Source organism: Solanum verrucosum, unplaced genomic scaffold, assembly GCF_900185275.1.
Source record: "Solanum verrucosum unplaced genomic scaffold, falcon-dt-bn FXZP01000235.1, whole genome shotgun sequence".
Classification (NCBI taxonomy): Eukaryota; Viridiplantae; Streptophyta; class Magnoliopsida; order Solanales; family Solanaceae; genus Solanum; species Solanum verrucosum.
Window position 1 is genome coordinate 1,924,984 of NW_026019948.1, and position 16,070 is coordinate 1,941,053.

Consider the following 16,070-nt stretch of genomic DNA (forward strand, 5'->3'; position numbering starts at 1 on the left):
ATCTTGGACTAGAAATGATGTTCGTCTGCAAAAGCTATTCTAGGACCAGGCTATTGATAGTTGCTAAAGTTATTTCTAGGACCAGGTGTTGATGGACGCTAAAGAGTTTTAACGACCTGGAAAAAAACTTTCCCAAGAAATATATGGTCTATTTGAGACCAGAAATGTAGTCTCTAAAACGATTTAGCGACCAGTTTTTTTTTCTCATCCCCAAATCATTTAGCAACCAATTTTTTGAAACCGTCGTCATTAACCAATAGCGACAGAGGCTTTTAAGACGAGTGGCAACCAGCTTTTTCAGGTCTCAAATGCTCATTTGGGACCAGATTTGAACTTTCAGGGACGACATTTCCCTTCCTTAGAGGCTATTTTTCTTGTAGAATTTACTTCAGTGGCATGAATTTTCTTCTTGAAATTTGTTATAATTTTCAACTCCAATTCAAGTTAAAGCTAAAAGCAACAACTTTAATATTTTCTAATCACTTCTATCCACAAATCAACAACCAAAAGAAACTCCTCAATCACAACAGGGAATTCCTTCATCAATCATATTTAATTTCTTTATAATTAACTGAGGGGGAAAAGAGCTATGTTTGCAATAATCGCGGGTCGAGAATAAACAAGTTGCTCCGGGTAAAATGAATCCTCTGGGGCATTAAAATATAGATATTAATTAACTTTGTTACTGCTTCAATCTTTAATAACATTTTCTTCATCATATATTTACTACATTTTTGCATGGCACAAAACAACAAAACTTTATCCATCACAAATTAAAATAAATCTGCCAGCTTGAAAAATTTATAGAAATGAATTGTTAGGTGTCATATTTATAAATTTACTTCTTAACATTGAAGTATAAGGAAAAAGTGTACAGGTTTGATAAGCAGCTATAAATCATCACAATTAGAATGATGTTTATAATCTTTCAGCAGTTCATCTTTTCAAAATAAAAAATATTTTTACAGACAATAATGTTGAAAGAAAATAATTCATCAGCTAATAAGAAGACAGGTGAATCCAAGAAAAAAACGTACAATATAGGCAAATCAAAGAAGCTAAAAAAAGATGGATACATACGGAAGTTAAAGTAGGCTAAATACACTGAGGAACACTAACCACAACAACACATACAGAAACCTGAAAGTAAACAATCAAATTTAATAGTTCAGTTAATTATTAGTATTATTTTTACAATGTTAAATTAATCAAAAATAGTTTTAAAGTGTGTATCATACAAATATTTCTACCAGGGGATTGGAAAGCCTCTAATATAATTTCACCAAGAGGGGAAAGAACTTTCCTCTATCGTTTTCTGCCTTTTCTTGTTGTCACTTATCCAAATAAAGAACAAAATTATACAAACTCGAATTCAGGAAAAATTCTAGGAATCTTTGATTGAGAACGACAATTTTCAGATTTGGTTGTCATGCTGATGAGTGAGATTTCCATTTATAAATTCATGATGTCGACTAACCTTTCTTTCATAGTGCCAACAAATTCCATGAAGGCCGAAACCTGTAGTTGAACCATCGTTGATCCGTTTATTACAAATAATCAAAATAAAATTTGTGAACTTGATCACTCCAAATAAAATGAGTAAACACTTTGAGGGCTTATTCCACTTCAGTAAATAAGAAACAAATAGCAAATAAGTGATCGATAAGAAGAAAGAACTTGCCAAAATTGAAAGTTGAGATGAGACACAAAACAGAATCAGATTTTATATTTATCCGCACCACTTGTATGTTTCATTTGTGCAGAGAATAGACATGAAATCTTAGTATATATGAAGTTACTTCTTTTTCCTTTACCTTTATGATCAGGTAAAGCCAGATTGTATTAGGTTTAATTATTTTGAAAGTTGAGATGAGACACAAAACAGATATGTGTGCATTCTTTTGATATTTGTTAATCATTGTAATTTATAGTACTTTTACATAATTTTTAAATAATAATATATGTTACTTTCCTTGTCCCAATATATGTAGCACAAATAGAATATCAAGAGTCAATATGTTGTTAATTATTGAGATTTATTATGTAGTTTTCAAATTAAATAATACATGTAACTTCTTTTGTTCCATTTTATGTGACACGGATAAATTAATTTTATGAGTCAATCAAATTTTTTATAAGCAATTGAATTTTTATATATGTTTTTTAAAAAAAATATTAATTATCATGATTTATAATTTTTTTTACGTAATTTTTAAATATATAAGAAAATTAAAAAATAAAACAAACAAATTAGAACGGAGGGAAAAAATAGACAAAAGTAATAGAAGTGTGGAACCACACAGGTGAAGCAGACATGTTGACTGCCTCCTGTGTGGTGGGTTGTTCCTTTATCTGTCTTTTCCATCCAGTGCTCGCACTGCATCAGAAAATCTTCGTCTTCGATCTCTCTTCACAACGCATTTTAAGGGTTAAGACTTTCTAACCCACCCGGTGGACTGCCAAGCTACAAGTCCTACGACACAGGAGCGGGATTCTTATTCACACTTATAAATAAGTACAGTAGATAAAGATGGAATAACTAAAATATGAATAAGAAATATATTTACGTAATACGAAATGTCAAAAGCCTCAAATTAATAAATAAGCTGAAATAAAAACAGAAATAAAAAAAATGATGTTGGCAAGGTTTGAACCCTAGACCTTGCACTTGCAATGTCAAGCCTAAACCAGTAAGCCAAACAGCTGAATATGAAAATAAGCACACAGCTGAAGCAGACATGTTGACCCTCAGCTGTGTGCTTATTGACACTTATATATTAGTAGTGGATAGAAATTTTCAAATTAACCATGATTTATCAATTCAAGAAATATATATATATATATATATATACCTTGAATAAGTACCCTTTGAATTGTACAACTTCCAAGTAGCTTTTTTATTTTTTTGACTTTCTTTACAGTAGTAGCAATATTGTTACTTTCACGGTGATGCAGGAAGAAAATTAACACTTTGATTAGTTCAAAAATTTATCAAGACTAAGTACTCATTCCTTCTTTTTTCTTTCAATGTTTATCTAGTTGATTTTTTTAACCACTCCATACTGTGGTGGGATGGATAAGATCACTCAATCCTTAACCAAAGGTCTCTAATTCAATTTTTGGATATGAAAAAGTATTTAGTAGGGGCATATCCCCCTTAAACGGGTCTTACACGACGCGTATTCAAATTAATCAGAGCTCAATATGGATACCGAACATTATGTTGAATAGGAAACATAGAAAAGTCTAAATGATTTCTTTAACATTTTCCTTATCTTGTGCTTGAGGTTAATTTATACATAATTTAGGGGAAAAATATTTTAAACTATTGTTCTGGGATCACTATAAATACACCATTTGATGTCCTTAGTTTCACACAAATTAAAGTATTTCAAAGGATCTTAATTAGAAAAATGGCTAGCAAAATAACTTTCTGTGCTCTACTCTTTTGCTTTTTTCTCATGTTTGCTTCTGGTGAGTAATTCTCAAACATTTGTCTCTCATTTCTTGTTTACTTTTTTTTTTGTTCTGTTCCATAGAATAAACATTTATGGTAAAAATATAAACGAACTATCACTTTCTCGCTAGTTTCACATCTTAATTATTAGTTGTTTCCCTTTTTCTACCTAAACAATCGATTGACATCTACACAACTTGGTGTGTTTTATTTTAATACATATATAATGATAGTTCATGTTGGAAAAGGAAACAATTGATAGTTGAGGTGTGAAACTCGTACAAAAGTGATAGTTCAAGTGTGTTTTTGACCATTATTTCTTTTCAATTTTAAAATATTCAGTTGATCTATCCAATTTAGTTTTAAAAAGTAATCAAATTAACTTTTTAGAAGCAAAAACTGTCACATAAATTGAAACCAATGAGTAATAAAAACCATGAAATGACATGTTTTAATTTATTTATTTTTGTTATTTAATAAGATTTTTTTTATCCTATGAATTAATGCAGAGATGCAGATAACAGAAGCAAAATACTGTAGAAAGCCTAGTAAAGGCTGGAATGGGAAATGTTTTGAAAAAAAATGTGACAATTGGTGCAAAAATAAGGATCATGAAGACTATGGAGATTGTTACAAGGGATATTGTTACTGCTATTATAAGTGTTGAAAAATTAATTAATGAAGCACAATATATGGCCATAAAACTTTACTTATGGCACAATGTCTCTTAAATATAATTTGAATAAATGTCTGCAATTACATAGTTAATATTGCAGCAATAATGATCATAAATTGTTTATGGTCTAAATGTTTGTAACTTGATGTTATATATGAAAGATATAATATTATTGTCTCTTGGCAATTGGTGCTTGTGTGTGTTTTTCTTTTGTATATTTATAGTAAATCTTGGGACCATCAAGATCAATTTTTATAAATTAAATCTATATTATATATATATTTTTAAAAAGATCTAAATATCTTATACATTAGTGATTCAATTCAGCTCCATTTTGATTGATTTCTCATTTTTTAAGAAGCTGATTATCATGAGTTTATAACAATGAAGAATACAAAATCTTTAACTATTCATAATAGAAAGGAAAATCAATAGCGTAAATGTTGTACGTGCTCTACAGGCAACGCTCCATCATATTTAATTTTTGTCCTGACAAGCCCTTTTTTTACTCGCCTGACTAACTAGCTCGTAAGCCCATTTGAAATGAAGATCCCGGCTTTGCTTTCAAACTTTCCAATTGCACGTGAGTAAATTTCTACTCGCTTTAGGACAGTCTAACCCAATGAGGAGAAAAGAAATTGTATAAGGTTTTTTGAAATGATGAAAGGAGAGAAGGAAGCTCCGTCTCCGTCCCCTCCCTTTTGTTCAACAAATTCTAGTTTGTTGTACTCACCCTTCGTTTCTCTTAATCATGCATGACCCTTGAATGGAAGATAAAAGACTTTACTAAGCAAGCCGTTTGTCGGCCCCCAGTGGTTTGGAAATCCATAATCTGACGATTCTTTCACATAGGATCTTTTTTGTGAATTTGACATCAGTGATCTACGACCATCATTTCTTCTTTGCGGTTCTTTTGATTGAGCCAAAAACAGGTAAGATCGAAATGCAATTAATTAGTTGAACATACATAGTTTTGAATTGACTAAAAGTTGCTTAATATGAACTTAGTGAAATCCAAATTCATCTTATATATGTGATGAGTACATACAGAGATGACAATAGGGTGAGGCGGGTTTAAGGTTGTGCGGGGCGGGTGGGATGCGGTGGGGGGTGTTGAAGTGGGTTTTTCTAAAATTAATGTGGGGCGGGGCGGGTTGCGGATATATGTGATTTTATGTAGGTTTAAACTTAATTTTTTTTTTCATGATATAAGAGTGAAAGAACATTATTTATTAAGAAAATTTCTTTAAAACTACTAAAATATTCAAGATAGTAAATGAAAATGGTTCAATAAAAAATAATTCAATTTCTTACATGTGTCCCAATTGACCTCTTCAAAATAAAATTTTAAGTCAATATCCTATTAAATTAATACAACTTAATGAAAAAATGAATTTGTTTTTTGAATTTTATTTTGAGCAACTTCACATATAGCAAACATAAAAATCATATTTGTATGTTATAACTATAATTTGTATAATTGCGCTCCATAGCAAACTTTATGTTTGCTATGGAGCATCAGATTGTATAACTCGCTGGCAGGATCTTTAGATTTGTATAATTTCGCTAGCAGGCCATTTGTATAAATCGCTGGCAGCCTCTCATTTGTATAAATCGCATGACAGCCTCTCAATTCAATTTTATGAATTTGTATATCTGCATAAAATTTGAATTTGTATACAATTGAATCGAAATAAAACATTTGTATATCAAATCTCTCTCTCTCTCGCTTTATACAACACAAATTATACATTGTAATTTGTATAATCTGTGTTTGTATAAAGTGAGAAAGAGAGAAAGGCAAAAGAGAACTGGGCAGGGGGAAAATCTGTATTTGTATAATTATAAGTGTATAGGACGAAAACATATGTATTCGTATTTGTATATACAGTTTTCTCTCGCTTTATACAAACACAAATGCATTTTATATATTTGTGTTTGTATAAAAGCGAGAGAGGCGAGTGAGAGACTGGCGATCGAGAAACCTAGGGAGAGAGGCGAATGTCAACTGTTTGCTACGGGTTACAATTAAATCAAACTATGGTTATAACATTTAATTTGAATTAATAGTTTGTTATTTATATACAATTTTCACTTTTATTTTTAGTATCAAACTTAACTAGAAAAAAAATATTAAAAAAATCATGCGGGTGGGTTCATGCGGAGCGGGTTGAAAATGAAAAAGAATGCTATGTGGGACGGATTAAAACTTTTGCAAGTTAAGCTCAACTCGCCCCACCCCGCCCCATTACCATCCCTAAGGACATATTTATAATTTTTCTTTTCTATTTTATTTCACAGATAATGATTAGTACATATAAAATAACATTTGATCGAAAACAACTTTTTATCATAATATAATTATCTCAACCAATATTTATATATAAACTGTTAAATTTGAATTAAACAATAAGTACATATAAATTTTTACGTTGTTATTATATGTGAGATGAGATTTGTTTGATGATTTTTTAGTCAACAACCGTAGACACATTCACAAACCATTCCCACAAAAATACCTTCCACAAACACATGGCGGATCTACATGGAGTTTAGGGGGTTCACCTGAACTTTCTGAATTGAAAAATTATATTGTGTATATACTATATAGGATTAAATTTGTATTTTATGATTATATTTGATATTGAACCCCTTAACGCAAGTAAGGGGTTTGGTTCAGCGACTATGGGGGTTCAAAAACTAGTAGGCACGTGAATTTGAATCTGACTAGTTTTCAATGTTTTAGCTTGAAAGTTGTTGGTGTTACAACTGAAACTAAAGGTTATCTTTGTCGACTCACTAGAAAAGGTGTCTGCTAATGTGAAAACTGTGAGCTAATGAGCTCATCAGTTCATTGATGAATCTGGACAGAAAACTGAATGTAGAAGAAAGGAGAAAATTTTATTGATGTTTAACTGCAACAACACACAAAGTGTGACTCTCAACTTGTGCTTTTATAGCTAGAAATTGAGATAACAAACTAACTAATTATTGACAACTCATAGTTGAGCAACAGACTCATCAACCAACTACTCCGTTAACTAAGTAGTGAAAATGTAAACAGTGTTAACTAACTAATGAACAGTGCTAACTAACAATGTTAACTAGTTAACTAACTAATGAACTAATTTGTATTTGAACACACCCCTCAAGCTGAAGGGTGCATGACATTAAGCACACCAAGCTTGTTGAGAAGATGCAAATGTTGAGATTGAGTCAAGCCCTTGGTCAATAGGTCTGCAACTTGATGTTGAGTAGGAACATGGACAGTGTCTATCACCCCTGTTTTGATCTTGTCTCTGATAAAGTGGCAGTCAATTTCAATATGCTTAGTCCTTTCATGAAAGACTGGATTAGCTGCAAGCTGAATAGCTGACTTATTGTCACTAAAAAGAGTCACATGCACCTGAATAGGAACTCCTAACTCAATAAATAACCCCAACAACCATGTGATCTCAGATACAGCTGAAGCCATGCTCCTGTATTTGGCCTCAGCTGAGCTCCTCGAGACAATGTGTTGTTTCTTAGATTTCCAGGACACCAAGGAATCACCAAACTTCACCACATAACCTGTAATAGACCTTCTAGTATTTGGACAACTAGCCCAATTAGAGTCACACCAACAAGTTAACATAGTGACAGGTTTAACTTGCAACCAAACACCTTGGCCTACTGTGCCCTTCAAGTATCTTACTACTCTTGAAGATGCTTTCCAATGCGACCTTTTAGGAGAGTGCATGAACTGACTGAGAGTTTGTACTGCATAGCTAATGTCAGGTCTAGTGATATTGGCATAAAGAAGCTTTCCAACTAATCTCTGATAAGCTGTAATGTCATGAAGGAACTCATCTCCAGTAATCCCATTCAACAAATCACATTCCACTGAGGTGAGTCTTAGGTTTGATTCAAGAGGAATGAGAGCAGGTTTAGCACCAGTGAGCCCTGCATCAACAATAAGTTCTAAAACATACTTCCTTTGATTCAAAACAACTCCCTTAGAGGATCTTAACACTTAAATTCCCAAAAAATATCTGAGTTCCCCTAGATCTTTTAACTTGAATTGTTGATGTAGATTCTCTTTAGCTTTTGTGATCAGCTGAGCATTGTTACCTGTGATTAATAAATCATCAACATAAACTAGGACAATGACAAGTCCTTCATTTTTCTTGAGAGTAAAAAGAGAATAATCATGTGCACTCTGATTGAAACCAGTAGACAACAAGGCAGTAGTAAGTTTTAAGTTTCATTGTCTAGAGGCCTGTTTAATCCCATATAATGACTTAAGTAACTTGCAAACTTTTGTCTCCCCTGGCTTTCTGAATACTTCAGGCATCTCCATATATACCTCCTCATCTAGATCACCTTGGAGAAATGCATTGTAGACATCCATTTGATAGAGATTCCAACCCTTAGACACTCTAGAGCAATCACACATCTAACTGTGACCATCTTTGCAACTAGGGAAAAAGTATCATGATAGTCCAATCCTTCTTGCTGACTATATCCTTTAGCAACCAGCCTGGCCTTGAACCTTTCCACTTAACCATTTGCTCTATATTTCACCTTATACACCCATTTAGATCCCACTGTATGCATCCCTGGTGGTAAATCAACTACCATCTAAGTTTTGTTAGCTTCAATAGCCTGTATCTCTTGCTTCATGGCATGTATCCATCTATCATCTTTGACTGCTTGTTTGAAGTGTTTAGGCTCTACAGAATCAAACACTTTACTTAGATAGCCTCTATAAGATGGTGTTAAGTTGTCATAACATGGAGAATTAATCAAAGAATGCCTAGTACTACTTTGCTTCTTGCCAACATTAGTATAATCTTTCATACAAGTAGGCTCTTTAGTGCTTCTTGTGATCCTTCTCCTAGAAGGATTTGTAGTCACAATAGGAGTCTGATAAAAAATAACTTGTAATGGAGAATTCTCACAAGTGAATTCTTCTGAAATCCCACTAGCATGCTGAGCATTCACACTGTCCAATGTTAACACCTAATTTTGACCCTCCCCGATAATAATTAATTTCGAGCTTCTTAATTTTCAAATGATTTAAAGTAATTAATTTTAGAAATTTCAAAAATAAAAATAAAAATAAGTATAATAGAATAATTTGCAAGTTATTTCAAATAGTTTGTCACTTGTTATAATTTTCAAATAATAACATGTCTTTTGTATAATTATGTATATAATTAGTGTATTTTTTATTTTTTTCTTTATATTGGAAAATCGTCTCAAAAAGATTTTGTTTAATTAAACATTTGGTGAGTTTGTTTAATTATTTAATAGTTTCTAAATTTGAGTCGATTAGTTTCATTTTATATATAGCCAAATTAATTATTTTATTTCATTAAGACTAAGAAGCTCATAAATTAACTATTAATTCGTCTTAGTTTAATTCTAACCGAGTCATCTAAAACTAATTCTTTTGATTACCTTCCAAATCTTTATGGCTAAATCATTAATCTATCACATATTCAGCCAAGTCAAACATTTGCCTGCATATCACTAAAGGATCGATTTTGGGCCCTTTGGCCAAAGTTTCAACAGGCCACAGTTCCCTATTCCAATACAATATCAGCAATTCCATTCCTAATTCCAACAGTGCCCAGTCGACCCAACCCAGTCCACTTCCCCGACCCGGTCCAGCCCACATCTTCCATTCACAAATGACCCAAAAGCTCCCAACATTCTGAAATCCCAAAGCTTCACGCTAGCAGTAAGACCACAACGCCTATTTGTCTCCAATCCAAACGGGTACTCTGTTTTTCTTTGTCTTCTTCTCCTTACGTCTCTATCCGCTTTAATATCGTCGCAGTAGGCAAGAAGCACGCGTCTGTCCCCATTTCCTCTTCTGGAATGGGGGTTGAAGACCTCAAGAAAAGTATGTCAGCCTCTAATGGTGAAAAATATTTGAAGTTTGAAATTTCGAATTTGGGCCTGGGTTTAGCCCGATTTTTCATCGGCTCTCTCTTTCTTTTCGGAACCCTATTCTCCTTTCTATATATTGCTCTTTGTCCACTATAAGAAAAGAGGGGGGGAATTGAGTGGAGGGAGATTTTGAGTTGGGTGAAATTATTGGAGATTTTTTAGTTGGCGATTTTAAATCGAGAAAGAGAAATAGCACCGAAAAATAGCTATAAAATATACACTAAGTACGTTCGAGAGAGGAGAGGAGATAGCTAGTGTTGGTCTAAGTGTCGTTCTTCTTTCCCGTTTGCCATCGTTTCCCAACATTCGTGAGTCCAAGATTTTGTCCGGATCCTTTGCTCATCGTTCATATTCGAGTTTTTTTTGTGGTGGGAGGACTGTAGCCGCTGACTCGTTATTATCCGTTCGCTGCCCGGAAAGAGGTAAACCCTTTCTTGGCTTTGTTTAATGCTTAGTGCTTCCATATTGTTCCGTTCATGATGTGCTCTTTACTATGTTTGTGTTCTGTTTATGTGTTAATTTTGTTTTAGTCTCCATATGTTAGGATTTGGTTAATGAATATTTGCTAGTAATATCTTTTCTCCCTATATGTGTTATTTGTGTATACACTCTAATTTTTGGAGTAGTTTAGTGTTATTTGTTAGCATATCAGATCTCATTTTGCTCGACTATAAGCTCTCCATGGTCCAGTTTCTTTCTGTCATATTTGCTTATTCCGATCATAGCTGAATGTAAAAAGATTAAGATTATTCAGTTGTTCGTAGTCATTGGTTTTAGTATTTCTCTCTTGGACCATGATTCAAAATTTAGTCTTAAGTTACTCCTTTTGCCTATATCTTCTCGATTCTTTCAGATTTTTTTTCTTCCTTCTCTTTGCGTTCACCTGCCTTAATTTCATCCTAATGCGCAATATACAGTTCCTTGTGTGCTCTCGTGTGCTTTATTTTATTTATTTATTTATTTTAGCCGAGGATCTATTAAAAAATGAGAAATAATTTACCTTTGGGGCTGTCCTTTAGCATTTCCTAAAGAGTCCGACTTGGACGGGTGAAAGCTTTTAACTCATGTGCATCTTATTTCTTTAACTCGTTATCTTTAGATCCACGTTTGATTCGGTTGATATAGGTTTATCGTTTTAACTTGTTTGTTCCAGCTGCCTGCTTGCTTAAATGTGGTATGTTTTTATTTATTTATTTTATTTCCAAAATCTGATTAGTCTTGTCTCTGTTTTAAAGTGAATCATTCAGTTAGTCTCTTGCATGTCGAAGTCAAGTTGTGATCAGTAGGACAATTTCATAGTTGACTGCCATAAACTTGAAGTATGTTAACCTGTTCTTGCATCGTATTTGAATTAGTTTGATGCTAAGTTCGCATATTCAAAATTCCATTATGTTAAGTTCTTCCTGTTTTATTAATTAGTAGTCTTTATATGATATGGATTCAACTTTAAGTATGATGCTTAAATTAGCGCATTATTTCATATTCGGCAAAAGTTTTCTATGTTTAGTTAAAATAAGAGCATGTTGTTATCAATAGTCTTTGGTCGTCTCGCTTTGCTACGTGTTTATTCCCATTGTTGTCACAACTTCTTTTTTGGAGGGCCCCAAACTCTATCGCTTTTAATTATTTTGCTCTGATATATTTTTAGATGATACAACATATGTCAAAATTTGGTTAATGTCTATCGGTTTCTTTTTCTGTTAAAACTGAAGCTGAAAACAAACAAATAAATAAATAATTTTAATTTTTTTTTTTTAAAAAATGATAATAATGAAATAAGTGGCAATAGCGAGATGAATAATTTTCGTATTTGGGAGCTTGTTATTCTAAAAATGGATATATATGTGTATGTAGGCGTGCATGAGTTTATTAGTTAGAATTGCATATGATTATGGAATAAGCATGGTCTGTTGACTTCCCTTTATAGCAAAGTAATAATGGGGGTGTAGGGTACAACTTATGTTTTGTTGAAAAAAATAATACATATGCTGTGAAACATGATTTTTAACAAAGCTCATTGTGTTCTCATAATTATTTTCTATCAATTGATCGACATGTTAGTTAACTTCAATTTATTCATTTTGGTTTAGTTGAAATATATTTGAGTGTGTGCCCTCGAATGTATTATTGTTTCATAATCGATGGATCTTGTTATCGTTTAGAGCTAAGGTTTAAAAGATCTTTTATCATTATTAGTGGATACTAATTTTCATTCTCTTCATTTGCATGTGAAATATGCCTGAGTTCTCCATGAACTCCTATCTCATTCTTGTGCATTTGGAGAGAGCCACCAAGGCTCAAACCCTTCCTCTCGAGTCGGTCAACCTATTAAGAATTGACAAACAAGTCCCGAAATCGAAAATTCGAAGCAGAAGAGAATTAAGAAGATTGGGCCCACTCTTTACACAAGAGAAATTTGTATTTTGTTATTTATTGGGCCTAAGCTCATTTAATCTTATTATTACTTTGTTAGTGTTTAGGACAGGTGAAAAATTGGGCCTTTAGCCCAAAATCGAAATAGGGCCAAATACTGGTCCAGGCGGACAGAAATCAGATTTGGGTTTAACTCTCTTTCCCTCTCTACTTTACTGTGTTTATTTTACTTGTTAGTGTTTGTCGCTAATGTTAAGGTTTTAAAATTCAAATCCCCAAAGATACCTGTTTTGATTTTATAACTTAACTAAATCGATCACCTTCGACGAGGCCTAAAAAATATTTTTTGCAAAATACTCCACTCGGATAATACCTTAATATTTTTTCCTTTTTCCCTAAAACGGTCTTAACTAAAAAAAAAATTTGTTCAAATTAAGATAAGTTAAAATACTTTAGCCAAACAATTAATTATCGGATAATCACATTAGTGGATATTCTAGGTGCCTTAAAAACCTTCATAGAATATTAATAGGAACCCCGAACCCCTTTTAAGATTTTCACTAGATTCCTGTTTAATCTGTTGAAAATAAATAGTTTTCTTAATTTTCCTTAAAAATTAAGTGGCGACTCTTAAACCAGTCAAAATATATTTCTAAATAAAACAGAATGGCGACTTCCGCTAGGGATTTGAATGGTTCTAACCTTAAGATTAATTTATTTGGCTATGTGTTTAAATGTTTACTTGTTTAAATTATCGTATCTTATTGAATTGTGGCATTCATGGCACCCGATTCCGCCAAACGGTAAATAGATTGCATTAGCAAAAAGGCGGTTACGTGGCTTACCACGGCTGTCCTTCAGAAAAACACAAGTTGAACTCTTTGGAAGTGATAAACGAATAGTTGGCTTGTGGTCATCTAACGTCGTTTATTAGACTTCACCCCGTTGTTTGTCCGACTCGGGTAACCGTCATTTTTAAACCAATTCTAGTCAACCTAGAGTAGAGCGAAACCAAATCCAAATCTAAGCATTAGCCTAAGACGGCTTAATACCCAAGGCGTATTAAGTCCATTAGTAAAACCGCAAAAATCATGTCCAAGGTCCACGACCTAACGACATATCATATTGTTTGACATTTGAAATATGTATGTGTGGAAACCTAATTGTTGCCTATTTAGGGGAGGGGAATCTTAACCGGGTTTTGTTTTGTAGGTATGGATCGATTTCCCAAATTCGACATGGTAGTGGAAGCCCCAGTTCTGCTCAAGATGTGGTACAACGACCTCACTGTGGTCCACAAAAGGGTCCTCAACAAATATATAGGAGCCCTAACAGAACTCATCAACATGGTTGGGTGGCCTGAACTGATTGAAGTCCTCACAGGTTATTGGGACAACAAGAAAATGGAGTTCCGATTTGGAACCACGAAATCACCCCGACAATCGAGGAAATTCGGGACGAAATAGACACAGTTGGTACAGGGCTTGAAGGAAGAGTGAGAAAACGAGAAAACATCTTAATCCCTAACAAGCCTACCCTCGAGGATATTGTAAACTGGCTCGGATTAAGAAATGATTGTTCTTACTGGGCCGAAGGTTCTAGCGTTTCTTTCATGGATCTCTATGTTAGATTAGGGATGCGAACTTTTATGTGAATTACAACCAAGAGTTCAGGGTCACTTTTAGAGAATGGGACGGAATCAGACCTTTGGCATTTACCATCGCACTATTAGGCACCATTGTTTTTCCACACGGCCCGAGCCTCAGTATCAATACCCGGGTAATAATGCTTGCACACACTCTCTTCCACGGGCATCTGAACCAAGGGAAAATAAAGTATTATCCTATTGCACCTATCATCATTTCCGACATGTACCGTGCTTTGGGGAAATGCAAGGAGGGGCATCGTTACTTTCAGGGTTGCAACCTTCTTCTTCAATGGTGGATAATGAGTCACTTGGTGAAGAGACATGGAACTCAAGAACTCCATACCCTCGATGAACATAATGCTCTTAAGAGTTTGAATGACATGTTGTTCTGGGCAGACTTGGAAAAAAGAAGAAATAGAGAAAGATGGGCTCAAATTTTCTCTGAGTTGAGAGAAGAAAACATCCAATGGATGTTCGACTGTTTCATCTCGAAAGATGCCATAGTACGGGGCGACAGACAACTTGTGCTTCCTATGCCAGGTATTGAGGTATTCGCCTATATGCACCCATTCGGGTCTTGAGACAGTTTGGAAGAAGACAGACTACACCTCCAGAAGCATACTACCGTATTATGTTTCGACATCGGGGATGATAGAGTGCCTGAGGCTTCAGAGATGCTGAGAGAATGGAAAAGAGCAGTGCGAATGAACAAGGACACTATTGCCATAGATCGATTTAATGCGGGGTATGATGAAACTTACAAAGCATGGTTGAAGCGCAATATACAGGTATCTCTTTCTCAGTTCCGAACATTTACCGCAGTGTAGAGGACAAAGAGTCCAAAGCTTTGATAGAACTGAGAGAGGTAAGAAGAGAAGCCCAGGAAATGCACGAGGAATTTCTCCGAAAGCAAGAAGAGGATAAGTACGTCCTCGAGAGCGTAACTCAAGAATAGAAAACTTGAGAAGCGATTTGGGAGAGCTTAACTTGTGGATTGGAGATAAGAAAAGCGGAATGTGTCTCGAAGACTGGGAAGAGAAAGGACGCCGGAGCGAAGGATACTTGCTAATGATTCAATATAGGCTTCAACATCTCATGGCACAGAACAAGAGGAGCAGATCAGAGGGGGCCATCGGGAACATCTTAGCAGATTTCGCCCCTGCGTGGGTTTTTCTATATGTACTTATTGTTATTTGCCCCTGCGTGGGCTTGCCTTTCTTGTATTTTGGTACTCTTTTCAAATGACCCCTGCGTGGGCCTTTCCTTTGTGATTTTCGTTTATTCCCTACTTCCCTTGCTTATTTTCGCTTCTTGAACATCATTTTATATGCGAAATTTGCTTTGGGGTAACAAAATGGTTCAATTCTACACATACATCTTTCAAATACGCTAGGCCTACCCTTGGCACAAAAGGGTCCCCTACTTGTTTAGGACCGCGATATATGCTTGTGTGCTTTAACTGTTTATGTGATATTGTTGCTTTGAATGATGATATTTTAGCCCACTCCTTTTCAAAAATTTCCAAAAATCTCTACAATACCAAATACAAGTCACTATCAAAAGTCCGACCAAAATTCCATGAGTCTTGAGTTTCTCAGCCAGAAATAAAATCCTACCACCCAAATCCTAAAATATTACTCTATCATCTCAGGAAAGGTGAAATTGCCGCTAAGATGGAAAAAGGCAAGGGTATCGACATAGAGCTAACGAGGAGATTTGAGGATGGAGTTGCAACGGCTCAGGCGAGAGATCCAAGAAACCAGAGAAAGGAGAATAGAAGTGGAGTTTGCCACCGCGGTCGCCCAAGCAGCAAATGCGGCACTAGACGCGGAATTGGCACAAAGAGGACGAAATGTGATGTTATAAGTGAAAGGACAGTTGCTGTGCGGAAGAAACATGACGTCTTCAAAAAAGACATAACTATGAGACTTCAGAAGATACGCGGGAAATGCTCTTTCTTCAATCAAGAAGCAAATAGT

At 34.5% G+C, this 16,070-nt stretch overlaps 1 pseudogene; it reads left to right on the forward strand.

Moving 5' to 3' along the window:
* Window positions 1-13,657: 13,657 nt before the first annotated feature.
* On the forward strand, window positions 13,658-14,672 carry LOC125813614 (uncharacterized; annotated as a pseudogene).
* The last annotated feature ends 1,398 nt before the right edge of the window (window positions 14,673-16,070 follow it).